Source organism: Microcebus murinus, chromosome X, assembly GCF_040939455.1.
Source record: "Microcebus murinus isolate Inina chromosome X, M.murinus_Inina_mat1.0, whole genome shotgun sequence".
In the NCBI taxonomy this organism is placed as follows: domain Eukaryota; kingdom Metazoa; phylum Chordata; class Mammalia; order Primates; family Cheirogaleidae; genus Microcebus; species Microcebus murinus.
The window spans coordinates 122543826-122569757 of NC_134136.1; the positions used below are offsets into that span (position 1 = coordinate 122543826).

At 44.5% G+C, this 25932-nt stretch overlaps 1 non-coding gene and 2 pseudogenes across 1 annotated transcript; all 3 read right to left on the minus strand.

The window, feature by feature from the left end:
* Positions 1-126, minus strand: LOC142866120 (small nucleolar RNA SNORA27). The gene has a single exon (XR_012916180.1). It is a non-coding gene; the product is annotated as a small nucleolar RNA SNORA27 (small nucleolar RNA).
* Positions 127-11421: 11295 nt separating this feature from the next.
* Positions 11422-12529, minus strand: LOC105856413 (serine/arginine-rich splicing factor 3-like; annotated as a pseudogene).
* Positions 11938-12442, minus strand: LOC105856414 (large ribosomal subunit protein uL23 pseudogene; annotated as a pseudogene).
* Positions 12530-25932: the final 13403 nt, after the last annotated feature.

Here is a 25932-nt window from a genome sequence, read left to right on the forward strand (position 1 = left end):
ATTTGTTTCCTTTGACAGGATATAAGACAAACACTAGTTTGCCTGAGCTTTAAAAGGATATTTCCTTTGCCCCACTTGAATGACCAATAAAGACATAAGTCCAATTAGTGATCTTAATTAGTGACTTTAATAAGAGCCCTGGCTGCTATGTGTAGACTATGTGGGGAGCAGGGAAGAAGGAAGCCAGAAGGGCAATTAGGAGGCTATTGCAGTAAATCAGGCAATAGGGTTTTTTGGCTAGGACACTGGCAGTGGAGGAGATAAGATGTACTCTGGAATTATTTTGCAGGTAGAGCTACAGGGATTTGTTGATAGATTGGGCATAGGGTGTGAGAAGATAGGAGTTAGAATGACTCCAGGTGGGTGTGGTGACTTATACCTGTAATCCTGGCACTTTGAGAGGCTGAGGCAGGAGGATCGCTTGAGGCCAGGAATTGAAGACCAGTTTGGACAACATAGCAAGATCCTGTCTCAAAAATAAAAAGACTCCTCCGAAGGTTTTCAAAAGTTAGGCGACAGCTGGAGAGCTGGAGGAGCAGATTTGGGAGGGGAAATTGGGAGTTTGGTTTAGCTGTCAAATCTGAAAAGTTTATGAGATATGTATAGATGTTGAGTAGGTGATTGGATATGATTAAAGATCAGGGGGAGAGGTACAGCCTGGAGATACTGTCAACCTTAAATAACAAGATTCAGAAAATCTGATTAAGTAAAGTTTATTTGAGCTGAAAGCTTGAGGATGCCCACCTGAGAGCATAGATTCAAGTTGCCCTGAAACTACACTCTGATTAGTGGCAATTACGAGGGGGTTTTATTTATTTATTTATTTTGAAACAGAGTCTTTCCCTGTTGCCTGGGCAAGAGTGCAGTGGCATCATCACAGCTCATTGCAACCTCAAACTCCTGGGCTTAAGTGATCCTCCTGCCTCAGCCTCCCAAGTAGCTGGGACTACAGGCATGCACCACTGTGCCTGGCTAATTTTTCTACTTTTTTAGTAGAGATTGGGTCTCACTCTTGCTCAAGCTGATCTCAAACTCCTGAGCTCAAGCAATACTCCTGCGTTGGCCTACCAGAATGCTAGGATTACAGGTGCGAGCCACCGAACCCAGCCCACAAGTGGGTTTTTAAAGAAAAAAGAAGAGGCAGTTCCTAAATTGTTTACCAAGTACTTAACATTAAAATACCATAAGCTATTTAAAGAAATTTTAAACATAAGCTATTGATTGGATATACATTGTCCTTTGTATCACAAATTCCAGGAACCTAAAGATTGTGGATGAGGCCCCTAGTCAGGATAAAAATTACTTTAAACAATTGCCCCAGGCATAGAGGAGCATGACTCATGTCTCCCATACTCATGTGTCTCTGGGCCTGATACATTTTGTATACTTCACATAGCTCGGACTTCTCTGAGCTATTTTTCTTTTCTCAAATACAAATTTAGGAGCCATAAGCATATGGGTGTTATTTAAATCCGTGAGACTGGAGATCATCTAGGAAATGAATGTAGATAAAGAAGAGATCAGAAGACTAAGCCTTGGGACACTGCCAAGGTACAGAGCTCAGGGGAATGAGGAGGAAGCAACAAAAGACTTGAGTAGGAGCAGCCAGTGAGGTAGGAGCAGAACCAAGAGAGAATTCCAAGTCAAGGGAGAAAGCATGTCAAGAAGGGAGTCATGAAGTTGGTCCGAGGGTTGTGGGTTATTGTTAAGCTGATTTAACATCGTCGCCCCCCCTCCCACAAATGACACTTGACTAGTTTAAAAAATAAAAAAATAAGAAGGGAGTCATCAGCTGCCAAATGCTGCTGATACAGAAAGATGAGGAGCACCCACTATGTGACAGCACTAGATATGCAAAGACGAAGCAGAATGTCAGGTATATCATGGGTGTTAATGTATTTTTTTTCAATTTTAGTAAAACACATAAAAAATTTACCATCTTAATAATGTTTAAGTGTATATTCAGTAGTGTTGAGTATATTCATATTGTTATTTGACAACCTGAAATAACCAAAAGGATTAGAATCCAGTTTTAAAGAGTTTATTCAAGCTGGGAATGACCATCCTAGAAACACAGACTCCAGAGGAATGAGGTCAGTGTTCTGAAGTTCAAAGTTAAGGTCTTGTTTATATAGACAGAAAACAAAGACATTTAGTAAGATTATAAAATTTTCTATACAATGCTTGTTTATGAGTTACAAGGATTTAATGAGTTATATATTTCCCTACAGCTTGTTTTCATTTCCTTTCCAATTTAAAAGAGTATAATTAATATTACATGTTACACAATATGGTAGTCATGGAGTCTTTGTGTGAGAAAGGAAAGAGGGAAGTTAATCTATAATAAAGATCAACAGTGAAGAGGGAAGGGGTCTAGTAGGTAAGGAAGAAGACTAATCTATAGTCAGAAAAGCAAAGATTACAGCTGTTTAGGTTACAGCTGCCTGACATGTGACTAAGGCCCCATGCTCACATTCTTTTCAAGCTCAAAATGATTTAAAGTTCCCATAGCTTATATTTTTAGTTACTTATTTTCACATGTGCAGCTGATCTCTAGGACTTTTTCATCTTGTAAAACTGAAGACTCTATCCCCTTAAACAACTCTCCATTTCCCCCTTCTTCCACCCTTTGGCAATCACCATTCTACTTTGTTTCTATCAATTTGACTATGCTAGATACCTCATGTATACTTCATGTGACTTACCATAATGTCTTCAAAGTTCATCCAGGTTGTAGCATGTATCAGAATTTCCTTCCTTTTTAAGGCAGAAAAATATTCTGTATGTATATACAGTGCTATTCATGAAAAAAGAAAAAATAGGAAAAAAAGAAACCACATTTTGCTTATTCATTCATCAATGGAAATTGGATTACCTCCACTTTTGGGGCTATTTTGAATAACGCTGCTATGGGTGTGCAAAATTTCTTAGATACCTTTATATCTAATCTTTTAGATGTATACTCAGAAGTGGAATTGCTAGATCATATGTTAATTCTGTTATTTATTTTTTCTTTTTAAAATTTTCTTTACATTTTGTTTTGTCTTTTTTAATTTTCTAATATGGACGTGTGTTTAATTAATTCTGCTTTTTAATGTTGATGGAACTTACAAACTGTTTTCCATAGCAGCTGCCCATTTTATATTCCTACCAACAGTGCACAGGAGTTCCAATTTCTCATCAACACTTGTTACTTTCTGGGGTTTTTTATAGTAGCCATCCTAATGGCTGTGATGCCCAGAGAATTGTCATTCTTAGACCTGTCTGACAGTTCCCTGGAAACCTCCACTTGCAGGCATTGTTTTCATTAGATCTGATTCAAAGTACTCTTATTTATTTTTTTATTTAGATGAAGGTATTGCTACATTGCCTGGGATGCTCAGGAACTCTTGGCATCAAGCAGTCCTCCCACCTCAGCCTCTGGAGTGAGGCTGTGATTATAGATATGAGCCGCTACACCAAACCAAAGGTTTTTTTTTTTTTTTTTTTTTGAGACAGAGTCTCGCTTTGTTATCCAGGCTAGAGTGAGTGCCGTGGCGTCAGCCTAGCTCACAGCAACCTCAAACTCCTGGGCTCAAGCAATCCTGCTGCCTCAGCCTCCCACGTAGCTGGGACTACAGGCATGTGCCACCATGCCCGGCTAATTTTTTATATATATATATCAGTTGGCCAATTAATTTCTTTCTATTTATAGTAGAGACGGGGTCTGCTCTTGCTCAGGCTGGTTTTGAACTTCTGACCTTGAGCAATCCGCCCGCCTCGGCCTCCCAAGAGCTAGGATTACAGGCGTGAGCCACAGCGCCCGGCTTAAACCAAAGGTCTTTTAAACAGGTTTGAAAAGACCAGGTGCAGTGACTCACACCTATAATCCTAGCACTCTGGGAAGTCAAGGCTTGAGCTTAGGAATTTGAGACCAGCCTAAGCAAGAGCAAGACTCCTTCTCTACTAAAAATAGAAAAATTAGCCAGGCCTCATGGTGGGAGGCAGGAAGATTACTTAAGCCCAGGAGTTTGAGGTTACAGTGAGCTATGATGACACCACTGTACTCTAGCCTGGGCAACAGAGTGAGACTCTCTTTCTAAGGAAAAAAAAAAGTAAATAGGTTTGAATAGCTTTTTTTTTTTTTTTTTTTTTTTTTAAGACAGAGTCTCGCTTTGTTGGCCAGGGTAGAGTGAGTGCCGTGGCATCAGTCTAGCTCACAGCAACCTCAGACTCCTGGGCTCAAGCAATCTTCCTGCCTCAGCCTCCCGAGTAGCTGGGACTACAGGCATGTGCCACCATGCCCGGCTAATTTTTTCTATATATATTAGTTGGCCAATTAATTTCTTTCTTATTTTTTTTTTTTTTATAGTAGAGACGGGGTCTCGCTCTTGCTCAGGCTGGTCTCGAACTCCTGACCTCGAGCAATCCGCCCGCCTCGGCCTCCCAGAGAGCTAGGATTACAGGCTTGAGCCACCGCTCCCGGCCTAATTTCTTTCTATTTATAGTAGAGACGGGGTCTTGCTCTTGCTCAGGCTGGTTTCAAACTCCTGACCTTGAGCAATCCGCCTGCCTTGGCCTCCCACAGTGCTAGGATTATAGGCGTGAGCCACCGCGCCCAGCCTGAATAGCTTTTTCAAGAGCAATCAGTAGTTAGCCACCTCAGTAGTGTGTGTCTGAAGTCCCAGAAACTTGGGAGGCCAAGGCAGGAGGATCCCTTGACCCCAGGAATTCGAGGCTGCAGTGAGCTATGATCATGCCTCTGCACTCCTGCCTGGGTGACAGAGCAAGACCTCTAAAACAAACAAACAAAAAATCGATCAGTGGTGATTGTTTAACGTCATAGCTGCCTGAGATGTTCAAAACAGTTGGAGCAAACAAGAAGCTGACCAAAAAGAATGAAAGGACAAGCTGGGGAATGAATGAGATGCCATGAAAAGATGCCATATGTTTCTGAACATATTCCTGAAAATCTGGAAGACCACATGCATATGCATCTGCAGGGCAGTGAGCATGCCCAGGAAAGAAGCAAGAATGCCCTGAGTTCTCACTTCTGGGTGACCTTGAGGCTATCTATGTGTAAGAAAAAAGTGAAGGCTAAAGCAGAGTTGTGAACTACTTGAAGTAGTGCTGAAGGCATGATCCAACACACACAGACACACCTTAGGTAAAGGTTGGAAGACCTAATGGTTAAAGGTATTGAAGGAAATCTTTGTCTAATCATTAATTGATCAGTGAGCTAATGAGGACTTCAGTGGCCACACATAACAAAGAATACAGACATATAGAATTTGTTCAGAAATGACACTAAACAAACAGCAGCAATAATGTCAACAAACAACAGCCACAACAAACCCTGGGGAGGAGAGAATCTGAATTTCAGAGTTGCCACATTATTTTAAAAAATGTCCATATTTAAGTATGCAAAGAAACTAGAAAGTATGACCCATACACAGGAAAAAAGGCAATAAATAGAAATTTTCCCCCAAGGAAGCACAGATGCTGACCATACTAGACAAAGATTTTGTTTTTTTGAGGTCAAAGTCGTTCATTTATTTCACATTTTATTCTCATTACGTTGGGCTAGGCAAAGAGTCATGCACCTGTGTATAGATTATTTTATTCTGTTGCCTTCAGACAGAATTGGGATCCAGGTACTAATTGTCTCCAAGTTCAGGATCTGGATCAGAATCAGAAGAGAGTGACCATTGCTGCAGGAGGCTGGGGAAGAGGCAGGGAACAGGCGTGGAGCTGACCATAGAAGGTTCATGTTCCAGGACTCTCATCTGGGTACCTGAGGCTCCTGCAATATAGCTCATGGGTGGAGGAGCCCACAGCGATCCCTCAAAGTGAACAGGCATGGCACAGGCCTGGGGCTGGATGTCAGGAGTTGGAAGGATGACCACATCTGCACAGAGAGGACCTTCCACCTGTATCCCAGAACCTTTTGTAGGGCCTGTGCATGAGGACAGGACCAGAGTTGGCCCCTTGGCCTCTGGCTGGCCTCGTGAATAGTCCAGTAAGTATTCTGCAAACTTGTCATCATTTGGAGCTTACCAGCTCCTCTTTCTGTCCCTCTGCTTGAGATGCTGGGAGATTACTTTATATTGTTCATGATTCTTCTTCCTCCACTCTTCAAATTTAAGAAGTTTCCATTCTTTTAGGAAGCTCTGGATCTCCTGGTTATTCCAAGGGTTAATGAACTGGTCTGATCTTTTTCCTTTATTCCTTTATTCCTATTTCCTTTATTCCTTTATTTCCTTTATTCCTTTTTCCTTTATTCCTTTATTCCTGAGGGTTTCTAGTCATTTTAGTCCAATGTCTTACTTTCTCCATTTTTACTCCTGAATTTTCTCCTGGAATTCTCTTCACTGAAGCTGCAGGGCCTAATAATCCTGGGTAGGCAGAGCACTAGCACTTACTCTGCCCTAATGATATCCAGGAGTCAGGGGTGTGGAAATGTGCTTGCTCCTCTCTGCTTCTTGCAGTCTCTCTAAACAAAGATTTTTTTTTTTTTTCTTTTTTGAGACAGAGTCTCACTCTATCGCCCAGGCTAGAGTGCTGTGGCAGCAGCCGAGTTCACAGCAACCTCAAACTCCTGGGCTCAAGCGATCCTCCTGTCTCAGCCTCCTAAGTAGCTGGGACTACAGGTGCACACCACCACACCCGGCTAATTTTTTCTATTTTTAGTAGAGACGGGGTCTCACTCTTGCTCAAGCTGGTCTTGAACTCCTGAGCTCAAATGATCCTCCCACCTTGGCTTCCCAAGTAGCTGGTACTACAGACATGTGCCACCACGCCTAGCTAATTTCTTCTGATTTTAGTTGCCCAGATAACTTTTTTCTATTTTTAGTGGAGATGGGGTCTCGATCCTGCTCAGGCTGGTCTCAAACTCCTGAGCTCAAGGGATCCTCCAGACTGCTAGGATTACAGGTGTGAGCCACCGTGCCTGGCCTCCCATCTCTCTCTCTCTCTCTCTCTCTCTCTCTCTCTTTTTTTTTTTTTTTTTTTTTTTTGAGACAGAGTCTCACTCTGTTGCCCTGGCTAGAGTGCCGTGGCATCAGCCTAGCTCACAGCAACCTCCAACTTCTGGGCTCAAGCGATCTTTCTGCCTCAGCCTCCCAAGTAGCTGGGACTACAGGCATGTGCCACCATGCCCGGCTAATTTTTTCTATATATATTTTTAGTTGGCCAATTAATTTGTTTGTTTTTTTTTTTAGTAGAGATGGGGTCTCGCTCTTGCTCAGGCTGGTTTTGAACTCCTGACCTTAAGCAATCCGCCCACCTCGGCCTCTCAGAGTGCTAGGATTACAGGCGTGAGCCACCGCGCCCGGCCCCGTATCTCTTCCTACTATATGTATCATCAGGATTCAACCAGAGGAGCAGAATCAGTAGGAGTTATATATGAAGAGATTTGTTGCTGTTATTGCTAGTGTAGAAAGATACTGTGATTCCTGTAGGTTAATATTGGCCATCTTATTTCTATATTTTTATGTTGGCCATCTTGCTAATGCTTACCAATCGCAGTGGTGATTGCGAGCATCCTTGTTCTCAATCTTAAAGGGCATGCATCTAAAGTTTCTCCATGAAGTATGATGCTTGCTGTGTGTTTTTGGTGCATAACTTATATAAAATTAGAAAGTTTTCTTCCACTCTTATTTTCCTAAGAGTTTTAAGAATTATAAATACCAAATGCTATATCGTCATTAATCAAGACAGCTATATGATTTTCTCCTTTATTATAATGAATTACACTACATTATATTAATTTTGTAATTATGTAGGTTGCAGACTGTTGACTTCTTGAATTTTCACATGGCGGAAAGAGAGTGAGAGAGATCTTTGGGGTCTCTTTTATAAGGGCACTAATCCCATGCATGAGGACTCTATCCTCATGACCTAATCAACTCTCAAAGGCCCCCTATCCAAATTCCATCACATTGAGAGTTAGGTTTGAATATATGAATTTTGCAAAGACACAAACATTGAGTCTGTTGCATAGGCCTTTACCTTCTGCAAATAGACTGCTCCCATTAAATTTGACACAATACTGAAACCTCTTTCTTGGCACCTCCTCTAGCACTACTCCTTCTCTACTCCTAGAAGTCAGCATTTGATAGAGTTGTCCTCCCTCATAAACTCCACTCCATGCCTCATATCTTTCTTTCTCTTACCCCACTCCAGTCTGGCCTTTTCCCCACCTCTTGAATAAAATTTCTCTCTATGACACGATGAGTTCTCCTTTAGACACATTAAGGTAAGATACCCAAAGCTCATAAAAATGGAGAGGTCTACTGAGCAATGGGTTATGTGGCCCAACTTTCTTTTGGTTCATATTTTCTTGGTATCTTTTCCCATCCCTCCATTTTCAACCTTTCTTCTTGGTTTAATTCTAAGTGTATTTCCTGACCCCAGTCTATAGCTGAATCAACAACAACAAGGATAAATCCAATCTGATAACCTTTATCTTTAATTTAATGTACATTTCATTTATATTTATTTTGTATTAATTTATTATTTTGGTTAGTTATGTATTTGGACTTATTTCTATAATCTTATAGTTGCTGTTCTTCCTTTCCCATTATAAGTTGGTTTGATAAAGTTTTCTAAATTGTGTATCACACATTTTATTTTTTCTTTTGCTGATTTGAGAGCTATAGATGATATTTTTTTTTGAGACAGAGTCTTGCTCTGTTGCCTGAGCTGGAGTGCGGTGGCATCAGCCTCGCTCACAGCAACGTCATACTCTTGGGCTTAAGCAATCCTCCTGCCTCAGCCTCCTGAATAGAGTAGCTGAAACTACAGGTATGCACCACCACACCTGGCTAATTTTTTCTATTTTTAGTTGCCTGGCTAATTTCTATTTTTAGTAGAGATGGGGTCTTGCTCTTGCAGAGGCTGGTCTCGAACTCCTGACCTCAAGTGATCCTCCCACCTCGGCCTCCCAGAGTGCTAGGATTACAGGCATCAGCCACCATACCCAGCCCATAGATGATACTTCTCTTTATTTACTGGTTTCCATTAATTTTTAAAGATATATCCTAAATTATAAGTTTTAGGCCAGGTGTGGTGGCCCACTCCTGCAATCTCAGCACTTTGGGAGGCTTGCTTGAGGCCAGGAGTTTCAAACCAGCCTGGGCAACATATGGAGACCCTATCTCTAAAAAAAATTATCTGAGTGTGGCCAGGCGCGGTGGCTCACACCTGTAATCCCAGCACTCTAGGAGGCCGAGGCGGGCGGATTGCTCGAAGTCAGGAGTTCAAAACCAGCCTGAGCAAGAGCGAGACCCCATCTCTACTATAGATAGAAAGAAATTAATTGGCCAACTAATATATATAGAAAAAATTAGCCGGGCATGGTGGCGCATGCCTGTAGTCCCAGCTACTTGGGAGGCTGAGGCAGAAGGATTGCTTGAGCCCAGGAGTTTGAGGTTGCTGTGAGCTAGGCTGATGCCACGGCACTCACTCTAGCCTGGGCGACAAAGCGAGACTCTGTCTCAAAAAAAAAAAAAGAAAGAAAGAAAAAACTAGCTGAGCATGGTGGCATGTGCCAATAGTGTCAGCTACTTGGGAGGCTGAAGCTAGATTGCTTGAGCCCAGGAGTTCCAGGTTGCAGTGCAGTGAGCTACAATGATGCCATTGCACTTCTAGCCTGGGCGACAGAGAGAGTCTCTAAAAAACATTACAAAGTCAAAAAGTATATTGCCTCAAGTTATTCAGTGCATGTATTCTGTACCTATTATTTCATAACAAAAAGTCACAATAGAGTCAAGAAGATTGTAGTCATCTTCTGACATGGTTCCCAGTGATCCCTGCCTTCTGCTATTTACACCATGTGGAATTCCCTCCACTTGAGTGTGGGCTCAACCTAGGGACTAGCTTCTAATGAATAGAATACCATAAAAGTGATGGGATGTCATCTCCATGATTAGGTTCCAAAAGACTATGACTTGTGATTTGCTAGTACACTCTCTCTCCCTGTCTCACTGCCACTCTTGTTTACTTTCTCTGATGAAGCCGGCTGCCATGTTGTGAGCTGCCCTATAGAGAGGCCCCTGTGGTAAGGAACTGAGGCCCTTGGTCTGGCAAATCTATGCCTTGTCATGATGATTTCATTTAGTCTGTTGTGTGATAGTATTTATAAAGCGACTACACGTGTAAAACTGTGAAAATATTACCTCTCAACTGAATAGCTCTCTTTCTCAAAGTCAATGCTACACACAAACTGTAATTTAACCATGGTACAGGGGATGATGAATTAGGCCTGGAAGCTCTAAGCAACCGCTTGCCATTCAACATTGAATCATGCTGAAAATCTTTTTCTTTTTCTTTTTTTTAAATTGTAACCAAAACTTTAATCCCAAAGATTCTCACAAAACATATTACAAATGACAGCATGGAAAAAAATCTTGCACAGTAACTCAAAGTTCAGCTCTATAATGTACCCTTAAACTGGCAGGACACTGGTATTTTGATTATCTCAAATTTCCAAATAAAGAACATTACAAACAGCTATGTATTCATATATAGCAATCACGTAAGGAAATTAACTTAGGATCTAAAGCAAAGGAAAAACTTTCTTGGAATTTACCAGATTCTATACCAATTAGGCAACCTGGGCCCAGGGTGAAAACTAGTTGGATTTTTCAAAAACCTCTAGTTTAGTATAACAGTGAAAATTTTATTTTTACCTGCTGGCTTGTTTCACAGAAGCTTTTAAATACTGCTTGTTCAACTGTAGCTGTATACTGTATCCCAGATGTGGGGGGGGGGGACAAAGTAAATTTTAGTTCAATTTTTGCCAATTTTGTTTCTATATTTTTAAAAAATCCACACTTCAGCTGGGCAGGATTTAGAGGTTTATTATTAGTTTATGCAAAACTAAAAAGCAAGCCGGGCGCTGTGGCTCACGCCTGTAATCCTAGCTCTTGGGAGGCTGAGGCGGGCGGATTGCTCAAGGTCAGGAGTTCAAAACCAGCCTGAGCAAGAGCGAGACCCCGTCTCTACTATAAATAGAAAGAAATCAATTGGCCAACTGATATATATATATAAAAAATTAGCCGGGCATGGTGGCGCATGCCTGTAGTCCCAGCTACTCGGGAGGCTGAGGCAGAAGGATCACTCGAGCCCAGGAGTGTGAGGTTGCTGTGAGCTAGGCTGACGCCATGGCACTCACTCTAGCCTGGACAACAAAGTGAGACTCTGTCTCAAAAAAAAAAAAAAAAAAAAAAAAAACTAAAAAGCAAATTCAATTTTGCTTAAGGGAACATTGTAAAGTAACAATTCTTGGTATTACATGCCTCATATGATCCATTTCAAACCAGAGAGAATTAAAGGTTTTGTTTCACTGTTCCAAGAGACAAATTTGAACAGCTAAAACATCTTCAAAATGCACCAAGCTTACGAAGTCTCAAACAAAACTTGAATTTTCTGTACATACTCCTGTCAAATGAAGTCATTTTCTATACACCACTTCTCTTGCAAACTGATCTTCTATTTTCTCTCATTTGACCTAGATTGGCTTCGAGACCTAGAGAAGGATCGGGAGGGCTTATGATTTCTCTCCTGAGACAGTGATCTTTCTCTTGTCCTATCTTTAGAACGGGACCTGCTCTGGCTCGGAGAGAAGCTTCTCCTTCTTGGAGATCTGCGGCGAGGTGGAGGACTCCTCCTACGATAATCATCTCCAGATCGACGACCCCAAGAGGAGGTGGGCCACGATTTCGACTTCTTTTTTCACCATTAGACAGTTCCACTTTTACACGGCAACCACATAGTGTTCTTCCATCTAGCTCTCAGACAGCATCAGCTGCATCTCAGAGATCTTCGAATTCAACAAATGCAAAGCTGGGAGGGTTTCTAGCAACCCACATATTTCGGAGTCGTCCATAATAGCCATAAGCTCGTTCCAATTCAGTCTTTTTTTTTTTTTTTTTTTTTTAAGGTGAGAAGATATATATATTTAGAATTAACCAGCTGGACTTGGTTTAGATGATTCCAATCTTGTTGGCAACGTCCAAAGCATCATAATCAGGAGCCAGTCGAACATATGCCTTCTTCTCTCCATCAGGCCTGATCAGGGTGTTGACCTTAGCCACATCAATGTCATAGAGCTTCTTCACAGCCTGTTTGATCTGGTGCTTATTGGCTTTGACATCCACAATGAACACAAGTGTGTTGTTGTCTTCTATCTTCTTCATGGCAGACTCTGTGGTCAAGGGGAACTTGATGATGGCATAGTGGTCAAGCTTGTTTCTCCTGGGGGCGCTCTTCCGAGGATATTTAGGCTGCCTCCGGAGCCGCAGTGTCTTTGGCCGCTGGAAGGTGGATGACGTACGGATCTTCTTTTTTTTGTGGCTGTGGACGCCTTTTAGCACTGCCTTCTTGGCCTTCAAAGCCTTTGCTTTGGCTTCGGCTTTGGGAGGGGCAGGAGCTTCCTTCTTTGCCTTCGGCGCCATCTTGTGAAAAGGCCCAATTCAGTCTTGTTGCCATTGTTTCCAAGATTACCTACATAAACCTTACAGTCCAATGGACAGGAATCCCGATGCATAGGCCGGGCGCGGTGGCTCACGCCTGTAATCCTAGCACTCTGGGAGGCCAACGCGGGCGGATTGTTCGAGGTCAGGAGTTCGAAACCAGCCTGAGCAAGAGCGAGACCCGTCTCTACTATAAGTAGAAAGGAATTAATTGGCCAACTAATATATATAGAAAAAATTAGCCGGGCATGGTGGCGCATGCCTGTAGTCCCAGCTACTCGGGAGGCAGAGGCAGGAGGATTGCTTGAGCCCAGGAGTTTGAGGTTGCTGTGAGCTACGCTGACACCACGGCACTCACTCTAGCCTGGGCAACAAAGTGAGACCTTGTCTCAAGCAAACAAACAAAAAAATCACGATGCATTTCGAAATCTAAGGCTTAAGTGTGGAGGCTCAAATCCTCAAGCTCCGATGGACCGTCCCGCTCCGCTCTGGCCGCATTCCCACAGATGCTCTCCCTCACCTGGCGTCCACGAAATGGCCCTTTTTCTTTAACTAAGAGAACAACACAATCAAAGAATCTTACAACACAATCAAAGAATCTTTGCCGCTGCTATGTGAATGGACCTCTCATGAAATCCTCTCTGAAGAGCAGTGGCCCATACCTGAGAGGGCAGGAGAGTGTGGGGACGTCTGCCTTACTAGATCCTCACAAATGCATTACTCAAGTCTGGCTTTTTCCTGTACTAAATCTCTGTGGAATTTTGTGCCTGCTCATGAAAACTGCATTCAAGAATAGCATGTTTATGCAAACATAAACTTACACAGACAAACCTTTCACCTGGAAATGATAAAATGAATATAAAAACTATCACAACCTTAGATTACTTTGTAAATCTTACAGTTTTCTTAATTCATTATTTATATTTTTACATTTCATATGTATACATTATCTCACATTTTTACATTTCTTACATATAATTGTCACCAACCTAGATATACTAACCTGGACATTTTGGAATAATAACAGACAGTAAATATATTTCAATCTACACGTATGTGTATATATCCTAAGAATTTTATAACAACTGATGAAAAGGGAATTCTCCCCCTTTTTGTTGTAATTTGGATCTCAAGATGTGTTGTTGAAGCAGTGTGCCAAGACTGCTTTTATTTTCCTAATTAAAAGGCATGATATTATCTGTTCTTATTAGCAAAGGGGAAAATGATATATTACAGAAGGAAAAGTAAAATAAAAAAAATAGGATGGTCCTTCTTTCAGGATTACAAAAAGAACATAAAGAATTAAGGTCTATACTTTTCTCAAATCCTAAAACAGAAACCTTTCATCAAAATTCCAACTCTATTCTCTGTAAATGTCCATCCTGGCTCACCTACCTGGCTGCCTAGTCGGTGATTGAAAGCAGAGCTATTTGGGCTCAGGCTGAAGTTAACATGTGCCTTGTGCAGAGACAAACCACTGCTACCTATAGGAGTGAAATCCTAACCAAATAGACCAGAAAACTCTGAATTAAGGGTTTGCAAGACAAATTGCTGTATACATTTATGAGAAAACAATACATTACCATACACATATACCTTTCTCTATCTTTTGGTCTGTTCTTACCCAGGAACTGTGGAGGAAACACAGAAATATTCCTCTCCTCCAACTGCTTCCCACCTCCTTGGTGAGCTCAGCCCTCTACCCTCCAAAGAGTGGACTAACAGAGCCTGTGTGGCAAGTAATAAGTCACTTTTTATTTTATTTTATTTTTTAAAAATATTTATTAATTTTCTTTCCTTTTTTATTTTTATTTTTATCTGGAATATAAGCGGGAATACAGAAATAAGTCACTTTTTAAAATAACCAGTTCACAGGTAAAAGTGTTTGTGTTTAGCCTATTCATCAGCATCTGACTATAATGGTGTCAGGCTAGATTTTCCATTCTCTTCATAATTTATATTAATGTTATTATTCTCATATTTTAATTGGGAAAGGAATTGGGGACTAACTAAACTTTATTCACCTCCCCTCCAATGACATAAGTTGACTTTCCTTCCTTTGGCTGTCATCCCTCCCTCCTGCCAGTCTTAGTATGTTCCTTCTGCCATAACTAAATACCATAATGGCCAGGAATAGTGGCTCCCACCTGTAATTCTAGCACTTTGGGAGGCTGAGGTGGGAGGATCGCTTGAGGTCAGGAGTTCAAGACCAGCCTGAGCAAGAGCAAGACCCCATCTCTACTAAAAATAGAAAAATTAGCCGGGCATGGTGGCGCATGCCTGTAGTCCAGGCTACTTAGGAGGCTGAGGCAGGAGGATCCCTCGAGCCCAGGGGTTTGAGGTTGCTATGAGCTATCATGATGCCACTGCACTCTACCCAGGGTGACATAGACCTTGTCTCAAAAACAAAAATAAAAACAAACACTCACAAAGACAAACAAACAAAAAACCCCAAACAAACAAAAAACCCAAAATACCATAGTCTGAGTGAGTGGCTTATATATAACAAAAATTTATTTATCACAGTTCTGGAGGCTGGGAAGTTCAAAATCAAGGTGCCACAGATTCAGTATCCTGGTTCATAGATTGCTGTCTCGCTGTGTCTTCACATGGTAGAGGAGGAAAGGGAACTCTCTGTGTCTTCTAAAGGCATAAATCCAACTCATGAGGGCTCAGAGCTAATCTCATTTTGTTTTAAGAGACAGAGTGTTCCTCTGTTGCCCAGGCTGGAGTTCAGTGGCCTGATCATAGCTCACTGCAAACTTGAACTCCTAGGCTCAAGCTATCATCCTCTCACTCCCACCCCGGCCTCAGCCTCCTGAGTAGCTAGAAGTAGCTAGGACTACAGGGATAGGCTACCACACCTGGCTAATTTTTAAACATTTTTTGTAGAGGTGGAGTCTTGTTTTGTGGCCCAGGCTGGTTTCCAACTTCTAGCCGCAAACAATCTTCTTGCCTCTGCCTTCCAAAGTGTTGGGATTACAGGCATGAGCCAGCCACCATGCTTGGCTGCTTAATTGTATTTTTTTTTCCTTATATTTATAATCCAGGTTCAAGATCAGATGGTTAATTGTATTTTAAAAGACACAATGCTGTAATAATGTCTTAGAATGAGATGGGTTAATTGATTCTAAATTCATCATTTCATAGCCAAATAGTCAATAATTGCATGATGCCTCTCCACTTTCCAAAGCATTAAACTTGTAATACTTTTGGGTGTGTTTCTTTAAAAGTGATAATATATGCAGGGAACAGTATTTGAGGCAGGCTCTAGAGGAGATTAGCTACTTCTCCCCACAGAGCCAAGTCCCTAAGATAGGGGTCGCCACAGAGGATAAGGAAATTGATTAGAGATAGTGAGAAATAAAACAATACACAGAGACTAAGGTATAGTTTATAGTTTTATATAAAAAGTTATCAGATATAACACAGCGGGGTACTCAGGAGACTGGCATATTCCCATAAACGCCAGCAATATGGTTAGATTCAGGCCGGGCGCTGTGGCTCACGCCTGTAATCCTAGCTCTTGGGAGGCCGAGGCGGGCGGATTGCTCAAGGTCAGGAGTTCAAAACCAGCCTGAGCAAGAGCGAGACCCCGTCTCTACTATAAATAGAAAGAAATTAATTGGCCAACTGATATATATATATAAAATTAGCCGGGCATGGTGGCGCATGCCTGTAGTCCCAGCTACTCGGGAGGCTGAGGCAGAAGGATCACTCAAGCCCAGGAGTTTGAGGTTGCTGTGAGCTAGGCTGACGCCACGGCACTCACTCTAGCCTGGACAACAAAGTGAGACTCTGTCTCAAAAAAAAAAAAAAAAAAATATGGTTAGATTCATACGGGTTTTTATAATCAGAGACATCAATTACCAGTTGTCAGGGTAACAGATTTGCATATCAGGGAATGCAGTTGCTAGGGGATACCGGCAGTGGGTTAGGGTCAAAAGTCCACTCAAAGGGCTTCTAATCTATCTAGGTGAACAAACAGGTACAAAGTCTTTCAGGGGCTAACTTCTAAATTCTAAGAGGTAGTTGTCAATTAACAAAGGTATAACAAAAGAGGTATAGTGACTCTATATTTCTTTGATTAGTTATGGTGGACTTAAAGGTAGACAGACAGGAGAGAGCAGGAAAATGTCTAATAAACAGCTTGTTTATAACCACCAGGGTGCATCTCTGGGCAAAGTGCACTCATTGTCTCTGGCTCCCATCCTGTGGGCCATATTTGCCTCGTCTTGTCTTTCAAGACACAGGGAAGCTCACCGATTTTAAGATACCAGGAAGCCTTCCTGGAAAACATCCCTACCAGAGATTTGAGAGCTCTCCCATGATAGCAGCCTCTAATAAGTGAACCATCGAGTTCACACATTCCTTCCGGGAAAAACCCTGCAAACTCCTGTTTCTGTCTTTAATATAGTAATATAGGGTTATACAATAAAATAATGGTCTTATGAGCCACAGTTCATTAATTCCTCAATCATATTTTCCCAACAAATATAGTTTATTGTATGTTTGGTTATACCACATAACCGTTAGGGCAAGATCCCAAACAAAAACAGTGCACCCCTTACTTCCTATGGCCCCTGAGTGGCAGTTTGTTTTGACAAAGCCAGCTACCCTCAGAAACATTCAGTGATGACAAAGTGGTCACACTGTAACTGAACCTTTCATGTGCTCTAGCCCGTACCCCCACCCCCTAAACACACACATACACACACCCCACTCTCTTTTTTTTTTTTTTTTTGCAATCACACAAGAGGAGGTTTATTTTCTGGCTAGCCAGGGTCCGAGCCTCAGTGCACCAGTGCAGTGGTCATTCTTTCAGGCAAGGACCCCGACCGGAACAACAGCATGCCTTTTATCCCCATGGTGCACAAGCTGCGCACAAGCTGATTACGCGTGGATCATGCGTTGACCTTAAAATGACTGGTTGCCCACTATTGCCTTTTGAAATAATTGGCGGGTGGGTTGCCCTCTATTTCCTGATGGGCCAGTCACCCGTGCTTCAATGACCTCATCCCATAATTCCCCATATAGCGGTGTAGCAAGCAAGCAATGACCAGAAGCAAAACTTTGCAGTTAGCTCATGGCCCCACCCAAGTAAATTCCCGACAATTACTCAAGTAAATTCCCGACAATTGGAAAAATTCTTCTGCCCTTCCTCTGCCCTACAAATTCCTCTGCCCTTTCTCTGCCCTACATTCCCCCCTTTCTCTAGGTAGCAGAGGAGCACTCCTGCTCGTCCTCAAGGTCTCTTAGGTGCTGGAGTTCTATAGCACTTGACTGTAGCTGCTGATATTGTTGTTGCAATACTAGTAGCTGGACAGTGTTTATCCATTCTTTTATAAATGTCACTAGTCTATTAACTACACAAGGCCCAAACGTAAGGACTAAGAGTAATATAATGAGTGGGCCTAGTAGGGTAGATATCAGCGTAGTTAACCAAGGGGAACTGTTAAACCAGGACTTAAACCAGCCTGTTTGCTGCTCATATTCCCGTTTGCGGCGGGCGAGTCCTTCTCTAACCTTAGCCATAGATTCTCTAACAACTCCCGTATGGTCTGCATAGAAACAGCATTCTTCTTTGAGGGGAGCACATAGTCCTCCTTGCTGGAGGAATACTAGATCTAACCCCCTCCGGTTTTGGAGCACTACCTCGGATAGGGAGGTTAGTGACTTCTAGGTGTGAGATTGAATCTTTATTTTTGCAATATCTTTTTTTTTTTTTTTGGAGACAGAGTCTCGCTTGTTGACCAGCCTAGAGTGAGTGCCGTGGCGTCAGCCTAGCTCACAGTAACCCCAAACTCCTGGGCTCAAGCAATCCTCCTGCCTCAGCCTCCCGAGTAGCTGGGACTACAGGCATGCACCACCATGCCCGGCTAATTTTCTATATATATTAGTTGGCCAATTAATTTCTTTCTATTTATAGTAGAGACGGGGTCTTGCTCTTGCTCAGGCTGGTTTCGAACTCCAGACCTCGAGCAATCCGCCTGCCTCAGCCTCCCAGAGTGCTAGGATTACAGGCGTGAGCCACCGCGCCCGGCTATTTTTGCAATATCTTTTTTTTTTTTTTTTTTTTTTTTTTTTTTTGAGACAGAGTCTCGCTTTGTTGCCTAGGCTAGAGTGAGTGCCGTGGCGTCATCCTAGCTCACAGCAACCTCAGACTCCTGGGCTCAAGCCATCCTGCTGCCTCAGCCTCCCAAGTAGCTGGGACTACAGGCATGCGCCACCATGCCCGGCTAATTTTTTCTATATATATTAGTTGGCCAATTAATTTCTTTCTATTTATAGTAGAGACGGGGTCTCGCTCTTGCTCAGGCTGGTTTCGAACTCCTGACCTAGAGCAATCCGCCCGCCTCGGCCTCCCAGAGAGCTAGGATTACAGGCGTGAGCCACCGCGCCCAGCCGTATTTTTGCAATATCTTTATCAACAGCTGCCCTCAGAGTATTAAACCCTCTTTGCTGCATTGCCAGAGAAGAGATACTAGTTCCTGCTCCTATTGCCCCTAAGCCAAAAAGAGTAGCCAGGGTTATGGCTGTGAAGGGCTCTTTTTCTTGCAAAAATTAGGTCGGTGACTCTTCTCCCTACTATGCCCTCATCTCCTCAGTGTGGTATATTATTTTGGGGAACACTAACACCATTATACAGTAATCTTTAGACCCATGTAAGGTTATGGGGTTGGTGGGGGTTCGGGGCGGCAAGTACAGCTGTAGGTCTCCATCCCAAAAACATTAGACCCATAACAACCAACCCCCACCACGACCCGTCCATGTTTGTCGCCCAGTTCAATCCTTAGATGGCACAACCCCAGTCCAAGTCTGTGTCAGCAGTCCTGGGCTGTCGCAGCCACTCGGGTCAGTCTGGTCTTTAGAGGATTCTTCGGGTCTGCAGTCGCTTTCCACTGGTCCTGGCACCGCTCCTGGTCCTTTTTATTAGCAGGTCTCACGTGGGAGTGGTGTATCCAGGTCGCTATTCCATCGACCTTAAGAGCAGTGGGGGTAACAAAAATAATTTGATAGGGGCCCTTCCACCTCGGCTCGAGGGTTCTGCTGTTATGCCATTTCACCCACACTCAGTCCCCTGGCTGGTGTGGGTGAAACGGGTGTCCAGCACCCTCCTCCTCAGGCCGGTAGATAGCACGGAGGGCCGGCCATACTTGACTGTGGACACGTTGCAGAGCCTGCACCGCTTGTAACACTTCTTTGGGATGTCCCGGAAGAGCCTCAGGGCTCATCCTAGGAACTACAGGAGGGGGTGTGCCGTACATGATTTCAAAAGAGGTTAAACCCAAGTGATAAGGGGTGTTCCGGGCTCGCAACAGGGTGAAGGGAAGGAGGGTCACCCAGTCTCCGCCAGTCTCCAGGGCCAATTTAGTCAGGGTCTCCTTTATTGTTCTATTCATTCGCTCTACCTGCCCAGAGCTCTGGGGATTATATGCACAATGTAATTTTCAATTTATCCCCATAGCCTGGGCCAGCCCTTGATTAACCTGACTGACAAACGCAGGTCCATTATCTGATCCTATCCCTTCCGGCAGTCCATACCTGGGAACTATTTCTTTTAATATTTTCTTGGCTACTGTCAAAGCAGTCTCTCCTTTTGTAGGGAAGGCTTCTACCTATCCCGAGAACGTATCTACCATGACTAGTAAATAACGATACCCATACTTCTCAGGCTTGACCTCTGTGAAATCCACTTCCCAAAATAGTCCTGGCTGCCTCCCCCTTTCCCTCATACCTGCGTGGGTCCCTCTGGTCCTCCCCGGCTGCATAACCTGACAGGCTCGGCAGCTTCTGACGATGTCATCTGCAACCCGTCCTTGTGACTTGAACCTGAGTTGAGCAGTGTCCAGCAGTTGTAGCTTCTTTCTCTTCCCTAGATGTGTAGTCTGGTGTAGGTGTTCCAACAGGTGGCGTCTTAAGATTTCTGGTACTATTAGGCGATGCCCCTTGTCCGGCAACCAGCCATCTTCACTTTTACTTACATGTAGCTGCTCTGAGGCCCAGGCCTCATCCGCACTGGAATAGTCCGGCAAAGGAGGCATTTGTCCCATGCCCCACACCCCACTCTTAAAATAACACTCTTCCACTGAACTGGAGCTGATTGAAAGGTTGGCTCGTGTTCTCAGCAGGGGAGCAGCACTGGGCTTAGACTTGGAGTTTCCAGACTAATTAAGGGAAATTTGCCCTGCCTAGTGAAGGCAGGGGCCTCAGGGGTCAGGCTTCCTAAAATTTCGGGCACCAAGTTAAATGATCAACAGATCTCTCCCTTCCAGCATGTGACTGACCTCAAGGCAGTGAACTGGGGCCCCATTGCTCCATCTATATCATCTACACCTATATCCCTATGAATCATGTATTTATACATATTGATATACACTTTTATGATGCCTGTAATACATACTTCTATTTTAACTTACTATATAAATGTAAAAATTTCAACCTTCAGAAGAGGTAAGTGGCTACCTCACCAGCGACGTGTACTAAATAACAGGTGTCAATCGCAGCAATCTTGCCCCAACTGACCAGGCCTAATGCTCCCAAACCATCACTTTGTGCACAGAAAACTGGAGAAAGTGTTTATCCCCTTTCACGAGCTGCGTCAAAGGCCCCACCACTTAGGGCTTCTTAGCCGCTGTAAACTTTGGAACTGTTTGTCAGAAGATGTAAAATTATCCAGCGACCACAGGCCGCTCACTGCAATGCACGGTACAAGGAGGACCAGACGCCCACTGTGCCCGTGCTACTCCAGCTGATCCAAACTCAAAGCAACATTTTTCGGTGCGATAAACTGGAGAATAAATGGAAGCAAGAAGGACTGGGGTTTTGCACTCCAGCCCGGACAACAAAGTAAGACTCTGTCTCAAAAAAAAAAAAAAAAGGACTGGGTGCAGGCAGGAAAACTCTGCTAGGTTCGCTAGGAAGGTTCCAGTGGAAACGCCCTGGTGTGTGACCTCACTAACCCACAACAGTAAGCACCCTCTTCCACCCCTTCCAGGCGAACAATCTGACACATTGAGGCGGTATGGAAACCACCACCTGAAACTCCCAAAGCCGGGCTTCTACGGAGCCGGGCACAGGGCTGGGATCCACTGCGCATGCCCTAGGGCAGCAACCAATGGGAGCCCGGCGCGCGGGAGCGGAGGCGGGGCCACGTCTTTCTCGAGCCTCGCGCAGCTTCTGGGAAGAGGTGGGACCAGAATTCAGTCATCGCCCAATCGGAGCCCGCGTTGGCCGGCCTCCGAGCCAATTGCTGCTTGGGTGCGGGAGAGCTGGTTTAAATGAAGGAATCGAGGGGGGCGAAAGGTTAACATGGCGGACGTGAGAGCGTCCGAAGGCCAGCCAGAGAGTGAGAGCCGCCCGAGGCGTGTGGGAGTCTGGAGGATGGGACGGGGACGAGCAGTCTGGTCCCCGTGCGACGACGAGGCTCCTCCGGCATTCCTCCTCCACGAATAAAATGATACGTTGCAAGATGGCCACCCCTCCCTAGTGGTACAACCCTGGGTGGACTGTTCCATTTGTGCGTTCCTCCAGGCTGCGTCCTTATCAATTATGGGATCACCCAGACGGGAATGGGCCCTCCTGGGACCATAGACAGGGGTTTAGTCACCCCTGGAATTATAGGGGCACATACATTGGGGGGTGGACACTCCTGGGGTGAGGCAGACTGAGGTGCAGGGAGGTAAGGAGCGCCCACCAGGAAGAGTTGGTGGTGGCAATGTAGGGACTAGGAGGGGACCTCTGGTTCCCCGGCTGGTCCGAGGTTGGGCCTCGCTGGGCAGTGTTTCCCTGTGCAGGTGGGGATGGGGGCAGTAGGTGGGAAATGTCGTTGGTGGGGCCTCCAAGGTTGGCAGGGAAGGCGCCAGGAGCGTGTCACAGCTCCCGAGGGGTGTGGCTGAGCTCCCAGAGTGGACCTCAGAGGGGCTTTGCAGCAGGGGAGAAGGAAGAAAGGGCATATGTTCTGGGTCTCTGACCATCCACCAGTGGTGGAACCTGTGTGGGGGCGCCTCGATGGCCCTTCGGCAGCCTCTCAGTGGCACAACAAGAAAGGAATTTCCCCCCCTTCGTGTGAAGTAGGGTGAGGCAATTAGCGAACAGCACACATCTGTTTATACTCTTACCTCCAGTTATCTCTTGGGTTGTGAAGGAAGGCAAAAGGGAGGTGGGATGCGCAGGGATCGCGCAGAATTCAAAGAAAATTAATCACTTCAAAGGTCAGCTCATGGCCAGCGCGTAATTAGTTTGTGCCTTGCTAGGGCCCTTTGGGGGGGGATAAAAAGCACCCCGCAATTCAGGTCGAGGTCCTTGCCCAAGGAGAGCGACCACTGCGTTGGGGCTCGAGGGCTCGGACCCTGGCTAGCCAGAAAATAAACCTCTTGTGTGATTGCATCCTCGATGTCTCTGCTTTTCTGTCCGGTGGGGCTGTGAAAGGTCAGTCCCTAACACCTGAAAGTCTGATGGAGGAGGGAGGGGGCAAGGGGGGAATACTAGGCCAAGGGGATGATAGTTTATTTATTCAAGTTACTCAGCTATTTCACAAAACAACAATAATGCATAATTATAACAACATGTGTTAACCTCTGTCCTAATCACTTTCCATGAACCTAAGTCTTCACAACAACTTTGACTACTACCACCATCTTCCCTGTATGGGTGAGAGAACCAAGGCTGTGAAAGGTTGCCCAGAGGTACCCAGCTGAGGAGTGCCAGGGCCAGCGCCAGAGGCAGGCTGTGCAGCTCCAGACTGTGTGGTCTCGCCACTGCGCCATTCATGTCCCTACAGATGTCTCTGCTTTCTCTGCTCACCCTGTCCTCAGCCCATCCCCACCAGGACTGAGGGCCCCTAAAGCACCCATTTGCCCACAGCATCAGTGAACAGTGTTGTTCCACGGTGGGCAGATCTATGCATTCCTACCCCCAAAGGCCAAGAAAGCTCAAAGGCTAAAGAAAGAGGTTTACATATCCAATTTCTCAAAAAGAAACATTTAATAGGGACTTATGGACAGAAGCTATGTCCCATATGGCCAGAAGTGAGACAGTACGGTGGATCCTCCTGCCCTTACCTCTCGCTCCTGGACCCAGGGCTTATATACCATAAGGAAGAAGTCCCCCTGTGACAGGGGTACAGAGGGCCACAAGGGGCATAAAGGTGAGGGCAGAAGGATGGTGTGGCAATGTAAATTTTGCCATCTTGGCTTCAGATTGTTTTTTTGTTTTTGTTTTCTTTTTGGACAGTCTCCCTTTGTTGCCCAGGCTAGAGTGAGTGCTGTGGCGTCAGCCTAGCTCACAGCAACCTCAAACTCCTGGGCTCAAGCAATCCTGCTGCCTCTGCCTCCCAAGTAGCTGGGACTACAGGCATGTGCCACCATGCCCGGCTAATTTTTTCTATATATATTAGTTGGCCAATTAATTATTTTCTATTTATAGTAGAGATGGGGTCTCGCTCTTGCTCAGGCTGGTTTTGAACTCCTGACCTCGAGCAATCCGCCCACCTCGGCCTCCCAGAGTGCTAGGATTACAGGCGTGTGCCACTGCCATCAGTTTGGTTTTAAAAGACAGCAGTTGGACCCTCCCCATGGCTAGGTCTCTTCCATGGACTGAATCAGTGGTGATAGGTGTGGAAGATGCCCCATGTCTTATTACTACTTAGGACATGTGATCTGGATAGCATGATCTGGTTGACAGTAGCTTCCCAGCATGAAGCAAAATAAGCACAAGATATAGATATGAAACAATTCTCCATCTGGTTGCCCCAGCGGGTTGGAGGGGTAGATGATAGGGGAGCATGGGGGTGTGTGGTATAGGTTATTGGATCTGTCCTGGCTCTTGGGGGCTCCTGGTGTTCACTGTATTACTAGGAAGTAAACAGACACTTCTGTTTTTTTTTTCTTTCTTTTAACTACTAGACCACCAGGGATAAACAGACACTTCTGTTTCCAACCTTGTGGACTGACTTGTATTAGACCAACTCTCCTGCCGAGAGCAACCAGAAAAGCTGGATTAAGGTTCCTGTTTTTGTTTCTAAATCTATTGCAAGGCCCAGGAGAACAAATTATCTTCAAGGCCATCAGCTCACTGGGTGCTGGCATCCAGAGCAGAAAAAGTTGATGGGGACACATAAAAGTAAAATAAACTAGCTCTAGATTATTGATGTAGCTCAACAGAGCAATCCAACAATATGGGTAATATGAAATAATATTAAAATGATTAATAAAGAGCTGGGCACGGTGGCTCGTACCTGTAATCCCAGCTACTTGGGAAGCTGAGGTGGGAGGAGTCCAACCTGTGCAGTGAGACCCCCATCTCAAAAAAAAAAAAAAAGCTTAACAAATCACTATAATTTGTACACCCATAATATGCTGAAATAAAAAAAGAGTATGTTTATCACAATACAAAAAAAAAGAAAGAAATCACTATATTCCATAGTGGGAAAACTCCTATTAGGGACTAAAAGAACAACAATTTCCCTTAGGTTTTTTTATGTAGAGAAAAACATTGTTTTTTCTCGACCTCCATGTGGTACCCCACAGGGTGGACTCTACCACCCACAAGCTGTGTGACCTGGGGCAAGTTACCCAGGCTTCTCTGGGCCTCAGCTTCCCTGTCAGAGCAACGGGGATAACAGTAGTAATCACCTCATGGGGTTGCCTGGGAATGTGAGATAAGAAATGTAATCCACTTAGAAAAATCTCAGAAGACACCAGGTCAGATTGGATATCATTAATCCCTCATTCATTCCTTCAATACACATTTATTGTCTGGTTTGTGCCAGATACTGCAGATCTGCTTGGCATACAGTGAGTGCTCAATAAGCAGTGTTAAGTGAATGAATGCAATGGCTTTTTAAGGCCAAGTTGGGACCTGCCCTAATGGACAGGTTGAAGGAGCTCCAGGCCTGGAGGTTTGACGGAGTCCGGTGAGTTGTGGCACCATAAACTGAGTTGTGATGGAGAGAGGAGGGAGGGAGGTTGGAACTGCCACACCAGAAGGGGCTTTGGGCCCAGACTCAGGGAGAGGCTTTGGACCTGCCGGTGCAGGGAGCCATGAAGGTTTCCAGGCAGGACTGGTCTCACCTGGAGATGTGCTTTCCCCTTTCAGGTACCTGGGAATGTCACACCCAGACCTGCTCAGCTCCCCAAAACTACTGTCCCTGTGCCTGAGAGCCTTATGTTCCCAAACGGCCTACCTCAGGGATGGGGAAACTGAGGCCCAGGGAGGCGTGGGGGCTGAGCTAGCATTCACTTGGGGAAACAGTCTGATGTTATCTAGAAAAGTTAGAGGTATAAAGTCTACAACCCACCGATTCATGGGGGTACACCTTACACGAAGTTCCAGAAGCCTTGCTGGGTGGCTGGTGGGGAAAATCGTTTCCAGCAGAAATCAGTCAGATTGACCAAAAAACCAGAGGGACAAATGTATTTGGTGTGGCTGTGTGTGCATGGGTGGCATGTGTAGTGAGAGGGGTTGTCAGCTGTCC